The 11,376-nt window shown below is 36.8% G+C and overlaps 1 protein-coding gene across 2 annotated transcripts in view; it reads right to left on the reverse strand.

The window, feature by feature from the left end:
* LOC120413744 (ichor) overlaps nt 1-9,176 on the reverse strand; it is a 62,284-nt gene extending 53,108 nt beyond the window's left edge. Inside the window, exons 1-2 of one of the 2 annotated variants that reach the window (XR_005604974.2) lie at nt 7,473-9,176; nt 6,944-7,079 (exon numbers count right to left, since the gene is read on the reverse strand). The gene's annotated coding sequence lies outside the window, so the exon portion shown is untranslated. Of the gene's footprint in view, nt 1-6,943; nt 7,080-7,472 lie in introns of those variants that run through there. The other variant, XM_039574669.2, reaches the window with a different exon arrangement.
* Between the last annotated feature and the right edge of the window lie 2,200 nt (nt 9,177-11,376).

The raw sequence follows: 11,376 nt of genomic DNA on the forward strand, positions 1-11,376 counted from the left end.
AAAAAGATCAAAATTGATGCACTTTTGACTACAATTTCTATTTTGCGAGACCATTTCTCATCATTTTGGTGGCACACACATCCACACGCAAGATGAGAGCTTAACTGCTTAACGAAAGTCGCCATCAATATCTATTCACTTGCGCTATCGATTTCAAAGCGCTTAAGATATAAAATTGCTTCCAACTACCGGCAACACGTTCATTTGCACGTTAGTTAGTCACTCACTTGAAAAATAATCCCAAAACATGTAAATAATTAGCAAGCGCCATAAAAAAACAAACGCGCCAAGTCTTTTGACGTTTCAATTTTGACGACCCATTCCAATCGAAGGCTGACGAAAACCGAGCGAGAAGCGAAGGCAAATAAAGAACAAAGGGTGGCCACCAACACCACCAGCAGCGCCTGTTGGAGTGAGCTTAAAATAGGAAAATGGGCATGGCCCAATGCACTCGACTGATTAGAATGCTTTTGGGAAATATTTTTTTTAAATGCTTGTAAATGGAATACCATAACTTTTAATAAAAGTAAAAAAAGGAATGTTCACTAAAAGTTGCTCTTCTCGTTGGTGCACTTGGTTTTAGTAAATTTCAAGGAACACTCCAGATTATCCAGCATCATTCAAACACGACCGCTTATTAGGCTTAAAATGGGTATATTTCCCCTATACAAAACGTATTGGAGCTTGATGATCCTTCAATAACATTAAAATTTAATTTAAGGTTCTGCCACCAAAAATCTATGAAATTTTTTAAACAAATATACACATATCTTGTTGGTTTGGATATATCTTGTTGGTTTGGACATAATATGCCAAATCTGATCACATTTTTATTAAGGGTCCGTTCAAAAATCACGTCCTTGCTAAGATAAGTAGGTCTTGAGTTTGTGACAGCCCATGTTAAAGGTAAAAGAAAAGTGCGTGACTATAGAGGGAGAGGAGAGGGGGTATGTTTTTTTAAATTTTCAAGTAACACAACACGCCTTTGTTGGCCAATCAAAAATAAAAATTTGTATCATTTTGGAAAAATGGTGATTATTTTTAACATGGTTACCTGCTAGTTTTACCTATTTCTGATCATCATTGCTCTTCATCAAATCCAGACATTCTTTCCCATAATCAACTCCAATTTCGAATACGTGATGTAACAGGCAACTGAACAAATTAACGAATGTTTACCGCGCCGGAATGTCATCTGTCTTGACACAAATTCAATCTTGATCTATTTGCTAGGAAACATGTGTTTTTCTTTTGTTTCTGTTGGAACGCACGTGCCCGCTGAGCACTAAATCTTAAGTTAGACCTTTAACATGTGTTTTGAAAAGAGTTAAAAAAATGCCTGATTAAAAGGTGACAATGCATTTAAGCTTTTATAGACATTCGCGCGTAAATTAAATCTTCGATAAATATTTCTTCTGGTGTAAATTTTTCCTCTCAGGAAATATTTGAGAACAGCTGGTATGTTTGCACTGCAACTTGCGTCATTGGAATTTCCATAGAAATGTCAATATAGAGCAGAGGTTTAATTATATACAAAAGATGGAAATAAACCAAACATTTTTTAGATGGTTTAGTTGAAAAAAGGGTAAATAGATAATTCGAGTATATTGTGGAGGCTTGACGACCTTGAATTTTAGAATAACATTTGTTTTTTTATTTGCGTAAAATTAATGGAGTCGTTCAAAATCAAAAGATGCTTTGAAAACTCGATCCATACAGTGAGAAACTTGCATGCAAAACTGTTGCTGATACACAATTACTATGAAGAAAATAAAAAAAATACGATGGAAAAGAGCAATCCGATTCCAACAGGCAAAAAAGGGCTTTTAATCCGAGAGCCACGCGGAAATGAAATCGACACCACGCCTCTTCCTTTGGGGCTGCTAGGGATCGCGAGGTTCGCCGTCTGGAAGGGCTTGGCTGTGGAGTCTCGCGCGCACCTCTCTCAGAGGGCAACAACAGCACCGAGCAGCATTCCTCTGGCCCGTGACGACGACGGGCTGACGTGGGAAATGGGGTCACCCCCACTCAAGATGGGGTGGCGGGATGGAAGGGGGATGAGCCGCGGGGTGCGTTTGAGGGGTTTGGGATTAGTCTGTGGATGGAAATGCTCTTTCGTAGTATTTGTTAGCTAATTAAAACAGATTTTCAAACTTTTAAAGATTGAAATTTTATTTGTTTTCAAAGTGCCACCGTTTTTGATTTTTTTCCATTGAGTAAAAGAATACATTGAATATTACGCTCATTTAAAATGCTATTCTTGATTTATTTTTTTCAAAGTATTTCTTTCGAAAAGATCGCAAAATTTCACGAATGTTTCATGTTCAAAATCGGACTTTTATTTGCTGAGATATCGACATTACAAAATGGTGGATTGTTTTGGTGAGACTCAGAAAACTTAAATTTTCGTGTTTCATTTCCTGAAGCGGTTGTATCTCAGCAACCCGAGGTCCAATCTTCAATGTCTCTTAGACATTTTTATAGCAAATTTTCTGAACTTAAATAGTGGTTTATGCAACAAGTTGCAAAAAGAGGATTTTTTCAGCACAAGTCGTACATTTATCCAACGAGGTTCACCGAGTTGGATAAATACGAAGAGTGCTGAAAAACTCAAGTTTAGCAAAGAGTTCCATACAACATTTTTTGCAATCCCAAAAAACACACACTGAGTGAAATTTTATGTCAAATTTTCATGTATTTTGTCAATAAATCGTTTAAATCAAAAAAATGTTGAAAAGTGTTACTTTTCGAAACAAGTGCTGAAAAGTTCAACTTTTCAGCACCCATTTGAGTGCTGAAAAGTAGAAGTAGAAGTAAGTAGTTTCACGACGGAATTGCAAAAAAAAAATATTCATAGAAATGGTCACTTGTGGTCAATATTTTTAAAAATCGAAAAACTGCAAATTTTTCGCTAAAATCAAACTTTCGGTGGCTATATCTTGAAAATAGAGCGCTTCATCAAAAAAATCTGTAAAGTACTTTTCGATTGGAAATTTAATTTTACATTAAAAAATTACTTCAAATTTGTTTTGCATGAAATTTTGATTTTTTCCAAAAATCACTATTTTTTCAAAAATTCATAACTTGGCGGCAGATTTTTTGGCCATGTTCCTCTATGGCCTCAAAGTTGCGAGTTTTTGTCCCCTAAAACATATCAAAAAATCTCGAAAATCTAAAAATACGTATTTTGGGATATTGAGTTTTTGTGAAAGAAAAGTTGATTAAAAATCTGCAAATTTGTTTTTCCGTGTACCATTTTTTTCTCAATAGTCCTCAACAATACCTACAACTTTGCCGAAGACACCAAATTGGTCAGAAAATTCACTCAAAAGTTACGTACCATTTTTGTATGGACAGCAGACAAAATTGTATGGAGACTTGTATGGGTGAACCAATGACACAACATAGCTTCTTCGGTCATAGGGAAGGCCCCCTCAAAGTTTGAGACAAACCAAAAAATACAATTAAAATCCATTTCCGGTTTTGGTAGGCTGCGTATTCTCATTTTGCTTCATTTTATTGGATTTCATATCATAGCAAGATTTTTAACAATCTTGTCTAGCCAAAATGAGTGAAATAATTTGAATCTTTAGCGACATCTACACCCAAACGGCGGTCGCATGATTGTGATGCATGGCGGCATGAAAGTATATCAGAATCTGCATGAAAACTGTCCTCATGCATTTTTTGCGATATAGGGGTATGACATTTTTGCCCGTTTCCGACAATTATCGACATTACCGACGGCTTTTTGGTTGTATTTCACAATAAAAAAACCCTTAACAGAACGAGGATTGAACCACTAACTTCTTGGTTATTGATCCGACACGCTACCACCGCGCCATGGACGCTTGATGAAAAATGAGTGAAAGAGCACCAACATATGCTTCTCTTTGGAGTGTTTCTCGGGGACGGGCCAGCGTTATATGTGTTAGTGAGAACTGCAGATCGCTGACATGTTTACACGCGGGCAAAAATGATCTAGGGGCTTGCTGCAAAAAATGTTATAAAATATGACATTTTCTGCAGCAAATCCACTGTTGCAGATTTTTAGATATATTTTTCCTTTGGGTGTAGCACATTAAAAATATGTTTAAAGTTTTCATCTCCCTTTCCAAATATTTAAATTTAAACCAATTGGCAAAAATAATATAATTTGTAACGAAAACGAAATTTGTAATCAAAATGAACACAACACTTAACAGTGCCCAGAACAAATCTGAAATGTTTTCAAAAGTTGCTCTAAAGATAAAAAAACCCTTCATTTAAGTTTGAACAAAACAAAGCTTGATTCTTTTAATTTCTTTTGAAACTATACCTGTCAAATAAAATAGTAAAATTTTTATCACAGCGAAATAAAATATTACTAAACTTAGTATGTTTCTAAAAAAAGTGAAAAATCTGAACAATTCTTTTAATGGGCCATATCGAGCTTTTCAATTGAAAACTTATAAAATTTACTTAAATAGTCTGCATGGATTAAATATTTATTATATTGAAATGATTTGAGAAAATTGATAAATTTCACGCCGTCCACTAAATCGTCAAAAATCACTAACCCTATGTTAGTAATTAAACAAGGGTAACGTCATGATTCGAATTCCCGGACGCTTTGAACCCTGGACACCTCATCTTGTTTTATCAATTATTTGGATATAAGTTCGCATTATGAATGTCAAAAATGTGTTGTTTGATAAATTTTAACATCAACTATCATTTAAATTGTTTGAACGCTGAAGTTAATTCCAAAACAATAAAATAATTAGTTTACCACAAATGCGAAACATTTCACTGAAATATTTCATAGGCGTCCAAAGCACTGGGAAGGCAAATCAAAAATTGATGGTTTTGATTTCCTTAAATTCTACCAAATTTTTATATAAATATCGATTGTTTTGATATTAAAAGCTTATTTGAGACCTTAAAATACCATTCACTAACCTTTTATTCCAAATTTGTGCGATTCATAAGCAAGATCGAGTGTCCGGAATTTGAAGCAAAAGTTTCCGGATTTCGAATCAGCATTTATCAGTGTCTAGGATTAGAATCACAACAAATAATTTTAATTCTCAAATTCTGATGATTTTTTTAGAAACATATTTTGCATGCATTTTTTTTAAACTGACTGTCTACACTACATCCTGATGATATTTCTACATTTCCAACTTATTACATGATTTTTATGCCAGCGATAACAAAAATGATATGCTACTAAGTGTCCGGATTTCGATTCATGACGTTATTCACTATTCCTATTTAAATCTGATAAATCATTTTGAGAAAAATCGTTACAGTTTCATACAAACATAACATTTCACGTGTTTTCGCGGAAAAGCCAATTTTCGCGGATTTCACGCTAACCGCGAAATCGTGAAATTTCACTAATCCTAGAGATGGGCAATTAAGGGTGAAATTTAGCTATGTTAGAGTTTTTGGTGAAAAGGATCAATATGTTCTCAAAATATCGTTATTTTGAAAAATGCTCAGTTTGTTACAGTTTTGGATAGCAAAAAAAACTAGTTTTTAAACTACTTTTATTTTAAAATATATACAAGATGCTCGAGGTCTTGTACGGGTATTTTACCACATTGAATTTTTCTGCTAAATTTCTCGTAAAATACTAATTACTTTAAAATTAAATAAAGTGTAAATCATTGTTGATACGACCACTAAAACATTATTAGATGATAAAGTCTATGGCATTGAGAATTGATTATTCGCAAATAAAAGTGAAAAAATGAATATTAATTGAATTGTAATTGTATTTTTTTGGCGAAATACCGTTAGTTTGAGAAAATAAATAGACATTTTTTTAATTCGCAATGTGGCTAAGTAAAAACCAAGACTCACCACTTCGCCAGTTTCAAAAACCCATATCATGTTGATAAATGTTAGCGTCGTCATTTAATTTGATTTGAAACAGAAACGAATTCAGGACATAGAAAAAGCGTATGTAATGAAATTAATATGATATTTTGTAACACAACAAACTCGACGATTTATACCGGTCGCGTGCCTTCCTATCAACGTTGTTAAAGGAAGGACTGATTTTTTCACTGCTAGCGAGAAAAAGAACTCAAAAAATCACAATTAATTCACAAAATGAAAAAGTTCGTTTGAATAAGTTAATTCAAATGGTTAAGCGTCGATTATCACCGATAAAGTTATCGATAACGTTGTCGTAATCGTCCCGGCAAGGATTACATTATTGTGAACAGCCTTGCTTGAAAAGAAGATATTTAATGGGGCATAGGTCAAATTTGTATCTGCACTAACGCGGATTCAGATTTTGTCAAAATTGAAAGGTTAGATCACACAAAAATACGGCTTAGACACAAGAAATATGTATTTCTGTTGATTGTGTTACTGCTCAAAATGTGTTTTTAATATTTCGTTAATTCCTGGTTATTTTTAACTATCTTTAATATTTTATTATGCTTATGTAAAATAAATAATATTTATTTTTCTTAAATTCTTATTGAATTCTTTTTTAAAATTTGATTGCAACTTATAGTGCAGCTACAACATTAATTAAATTGTTTGTTTGATGAGCTCAAAGTTGGAGCTGGAGAACCAACTGTTAAATGAATAATATTGCATCCAAGTGATTCTATGAAACATATACAATAGGTTTTAATAATGATTTTTTAAATTGTTGATACTCCAACCAATTCTTACTTGTACAAAATGCTAAAATAATAGATTTTACTGTAACGTTGAATAACGGTCCGTAAGGAAAAGTACCTCAAGTAAATATTCTTAACCCTGTAGTACAACTTGAAGTAGGTACCTGTTACATAACCAAATAACTCCAAAACAATTAACCACCATTACCACTCTAGAAACCCATTCCTCAATCACCTAACGTGCACCTCATTAGCCCGTGATGCAAAAACCGGCACCTTCCCTTTACAACAAAATGACAGAAAATACTTGCATCGAATGCCAGAACCGGCTGGTGACCCTTGCTGTCGCACCACTGCAGGTACGCAATGCGCTTCTCCGAAGGTCACACTTCTAGTTCTCCTTCACAACCGTGTCCCCGCGACGTTCAACAAATCGGGTGCGGTTCAGGATGGCTTCCGGGTGGGGCCGAATGTATTCGCAGTATTTTCGAGGGCACAGATCGTCGGCAGAGGTTTTGAATCCCCGAAAAATATTGAACAATCGAGAGATTAGACGGCAGCCTTTTGGGCTGGGCGAGCTGCACGAAGGACGGGGAAGCTTTCAGCTTCCTTCGTACAGCTCACCAAATTGGTAGCGGAGAGGAGAGAGCGTTAGTGAAAAAGATGGGAAAGGGGAGGAGTTGGGTTAGTTAAAATTTTGACAATCGTTTAACTGACAGACGGAAGCGTTAGTGAGTAGCGTTAGTGTGGCGCAAGAGTGCCAAGCTCTCGGAGAACTCATCGAGGAGGGTTCTGGGAGCTTGGATTGAAAGAGGGAGGGTAACTCAGGGTTTGGTCAATACTCACGGAGATAATAGGAGTTAAATTTTGAAGGGGCGTTTCTGTACAAGGCCTGAAGGGTTGTTTGGTTCCGACAGAGACAGAAAGGCGGTGAAAATTTGGGGAAACCAGGAAAATCTGAATATTTTTCGGGGATATCCAAATTTTGGTGTTTGTGTTCCGTTTCCGGCTGGGGTATCCTTCTGCTTATGTACAGAATGGGTCACGTCACTAGATTGTTGTTGTTGTTGTTGATTTTCCTTTTTAAGGTTGTAGTTTGCAACACTTAAACGGGGTCATACACTTTTCACTTTCGTTGTTTTCAGTAGCGGGTAACTTTGGATCACTTTTGATTTGGATCACTGCTCGCGCGCTGTCGTCACTGCTCTCATTAGGTTCACCTCAATACATTTTTAATGCTTCTCATTCTCTCTTTCTTCGCGCATCTCATCACTAACACTCACTGATTAGGGCGCTCTTCCTCTCTCTCATAGATCGCGCTAACGCTAATCAGATCACCGATCGTGTACTTCTTTTGTTTACTGTTGTTGTTGTCGTCGTGGCGCTTTTCACTGCTCTTCCGCTTTGCTCTCTTTCTCTTCGAGTTGCGCACAAATCTAATTAACACATATCCACGTCGTCACTCTCTTTGACACAATTAAATGCAAATCGCTACAATGGCGTGTAGTCTAAGTATTTTAATATCCGGGTCATCTGCATTCATAAATGTATAACTGCTGCCGTCGTCGTCGTAGCTGCATCGGGTTCTTCACACTGCTGTCACAGAGTCGGTTGCGACAAAAAGCACAAGTAATTCAAACGCAAAACTATTTCACACGCAACCTTGCCGCAACACCGTGAGCCCACCAGATCATTCATAGAGACACACTTTCTTCGCGCACTTGAGACTCTCGCGCGCCAGCGTTAGCTCTTCTCGCCAACTTCACGGCGTAGACCCGCTGTGGGGACTCTCCATGAATGAAAATCACGATCACGCGCCGCCACTAAATCCACGGCCCGAGCAGCTCTCTTGAGCTCCTCGGATGTAGGTCAACGGCGGTAGAGACGATAGTTTTGCCAGCGCTTTCTTCCAGCGCTTGACACCTTTTCGCTGCGAAATTCTTCAACCGCTGAAGCACTGCTGAATCACTCGATCACTTCACCGTACCGCTAGGATCGCTAGTATCCTGGTTGATCCCTAACTGGGTCACTAATCCCAATCACTGGGTCACTCTGTGGTCTTCCGAGATTCACGCAGGGAACCCTCAAAGTAGGTCAACGGACCCCGACTAGTTCTGCGCGTGCAACCGCCTCCGATCAACACTGTTGATCACTAGCTCATCAACCCCAGTCTCGTTCCCAACAGGTGCGGGTTGACAGGTTCAGGACCCCGCACACGCACGCACGAACGCACACACACACTCGGGTTCTTGGGCCACGCGGACGATCTCTCGCGGTCCGGAGGTGTACGGTCCGGGACACAACACGCAAACGCATAAAGCGACGATCGAAAACAAACTGGCTGGCGTAGCCAGCAAACTACGATCATCAACCCTCGTTCACCTCCTCGCTGCGGGCCGTAACTCTCTTTCTCTTGTGCATCAACAACTCCAGCAGGCCATGACTTCGGCGCGGCAACAACTTCGCGCGCTCTCTTTCTCTGTGCACGCCGTGCGAAGAGAGCGAAGAGAGAGTATTTCGTGTGAGCGGCAGGAAGAAGGTCGGGAAGCCAGAGTGAAAGAAATTTCTTTCTTCAGGTGTTGTTGTTGGCTGGAGAGTAGGACGCCGGTTGCTGAGTCGTCGAGTAGCTCAGAGATCAGAAGAGGGAAAAAACCAGATTCGTCGACGGCGGCGCGACGCACAACATATGCGTAAGGAGGCCTTTGCGGCTGGGGCTTGGTTGTTGTTGCGTGTTGTTGCTTGCTGCTGGTTTGCGAGGTCTGGGGCGCGCCGCGTGTTTTGGGGAGTGCGGATTGTGCGTGACTTTGGTCGGTAGGGTTGAAGGGGAGCCCTATGATGAAATTCGAGAAATTCCACCTTTTCCGGGAACTCTCGTAAAATTCAAAGATTTCTGGAAATTAATGCACAAAAATAAAAAAATGAATATTTATTTAATTTTGTTATTAGATACTTTATCCACAAAAATAAGAGTGTTAATTTCATTAGCTTGAATTGAACTGTAATATTCTGAAGGAACACAAACATTGAAATAGAACTGTTACAGCATTGAATAAGACATAAATACTACACCCAACTGGCAGTCGCATGATTGTGATGCATGGCGGCATGAAAGTATATCAGAATCTGCATGAAATCTGTCCTCATGCATTTTTTGCGATATAGGAGTATGACATTTTTGCCAATTACCGACAATTATCGACATTACCGACGGCTTTTTGGTTGTATTTCACAAAAAAAAAAACACTTAGCAGAACGAGGATTGAACCACCAACTTCTTGATTATTGATCCGACACGCTACCACCGCGCCATGGACGCTTGATGAAAAGTGAGTGAAAGAGCACCAACATATGCTTCTCTTTGGAGTGTTGCTCGGGGACGGGCCAGCTTTATATGTGTTGGTGAGAACTGCAGATCGCTGAAATTTTTACACGCGGGCAAAAATGATCTACGGGCTTGCTGCAAAAAATGTTATACAATATGACATTTTTTGCAGCAAATCCAATGTTGCAGATTTTGAGATATATTTTTCCTTTGGGTGTATGAATAGCTAATTGAAGTTAACAAATGATTCAAATAAAAAAAAAACACAGGTTTTATTTTCAAAATTATCAATTGATCCCAAATTGGCATAATAGCTGAATCTTTAATTATGGGTAGGTTTATTGAAATTTCACAATGTCACGGTCAGCGTAAAAATCCGAGAAATTTGTTTTTTTCCGCGAAACCCGCATGTTTCATGTTTGTATGAAACTGTAACGATTTTTCTTAAAATGATTTATCAAACTGAAATAGGAATAAAAATTATATTGTGAACTACTGTAGAACTAAGTGAATAAATACCCTTGTTTAATTACTAACATAGGGTTACTGATTTTTGACGATCCTGTGGAAGGTGAGAAATTCGTAAAAATTACCAATTTTCTTAAATATAAAAAAACAGCTTATTAAATATTTTATCCATACAGACCATTTATGGAAATTTTATCAGTTTTCAATTGAAAAGCTCGATATGAACCATTCAAAGAATTGTTCAGATTTTTCAGTTTTATTTACAAACTTGCTAAGTTGAGTAAGGTTTTATTTCGCTGAAATAAAAAAATTTCTTTTAAAATTTTATTTGAAAGGTATAGTTTCAAAAGAAATTAAAAGAATCAAGCTTTGTTTTAATAAAAATTTAATCAAGGGTATTTTTTATCCTTAACCCTTTACTGCCCTTTTTTTTATTTTTCCCGTGTTTAGGAGGTCAACTTTTGTTGTACGAAAAACTTTACTTCTCTTGTTTTATGTTTTTTTTCGTTTCATTTTTAGTTTTTTAATTTGCATTTATCTTGTTTAGTTTATGTTCGTTTTTGGTAGTATTTGGCCTACTCTACCACCTCCTATGTTAATTTTGTCATGTTTTTAGAGCCACTTTTTCAATTTTTTGCTTGTTTTTCACATTTTCTGCCATTAAAAATGACACCATTATCATTTAAATTGTTTAAAAATTCATCTGGGACAGTAGAAAAAATACTGCAAACTACTTTTTACTTAAAATATAGGAAATGTTAGTAAAAAACTTAAAAATACTTCTATTTTTTGGTTTTGTTTTAATTTTCATTTTGATAACCGATTTCGATTTAGTTACAAATTATTTTATTTTTGCTAATTGATTTAAAATTTTATGAAGCATGTCAGCGAAAACTTTATAGCTTTATTAGTCGAATATTAAAAAAAAGCAGTTCAATAAATGAGAAATTTTGTTCAAAA

The sequence above is a fragment of the Culex pipiens genome, chromosome 3 (assembly GCF_016801865.2).
Source record: "Culex pipiens pallens isolate TS chromosome 3, TS_CPP_V2, whole genome shotgun sequence".
In the NCBI taxonomy this organism is placed as follows: domain Eukaryota; kingdom Metazoa; phylum Arthropoda; class Insecta; order Diptera; family Culicidae; genus Culex; species Culex pipiens.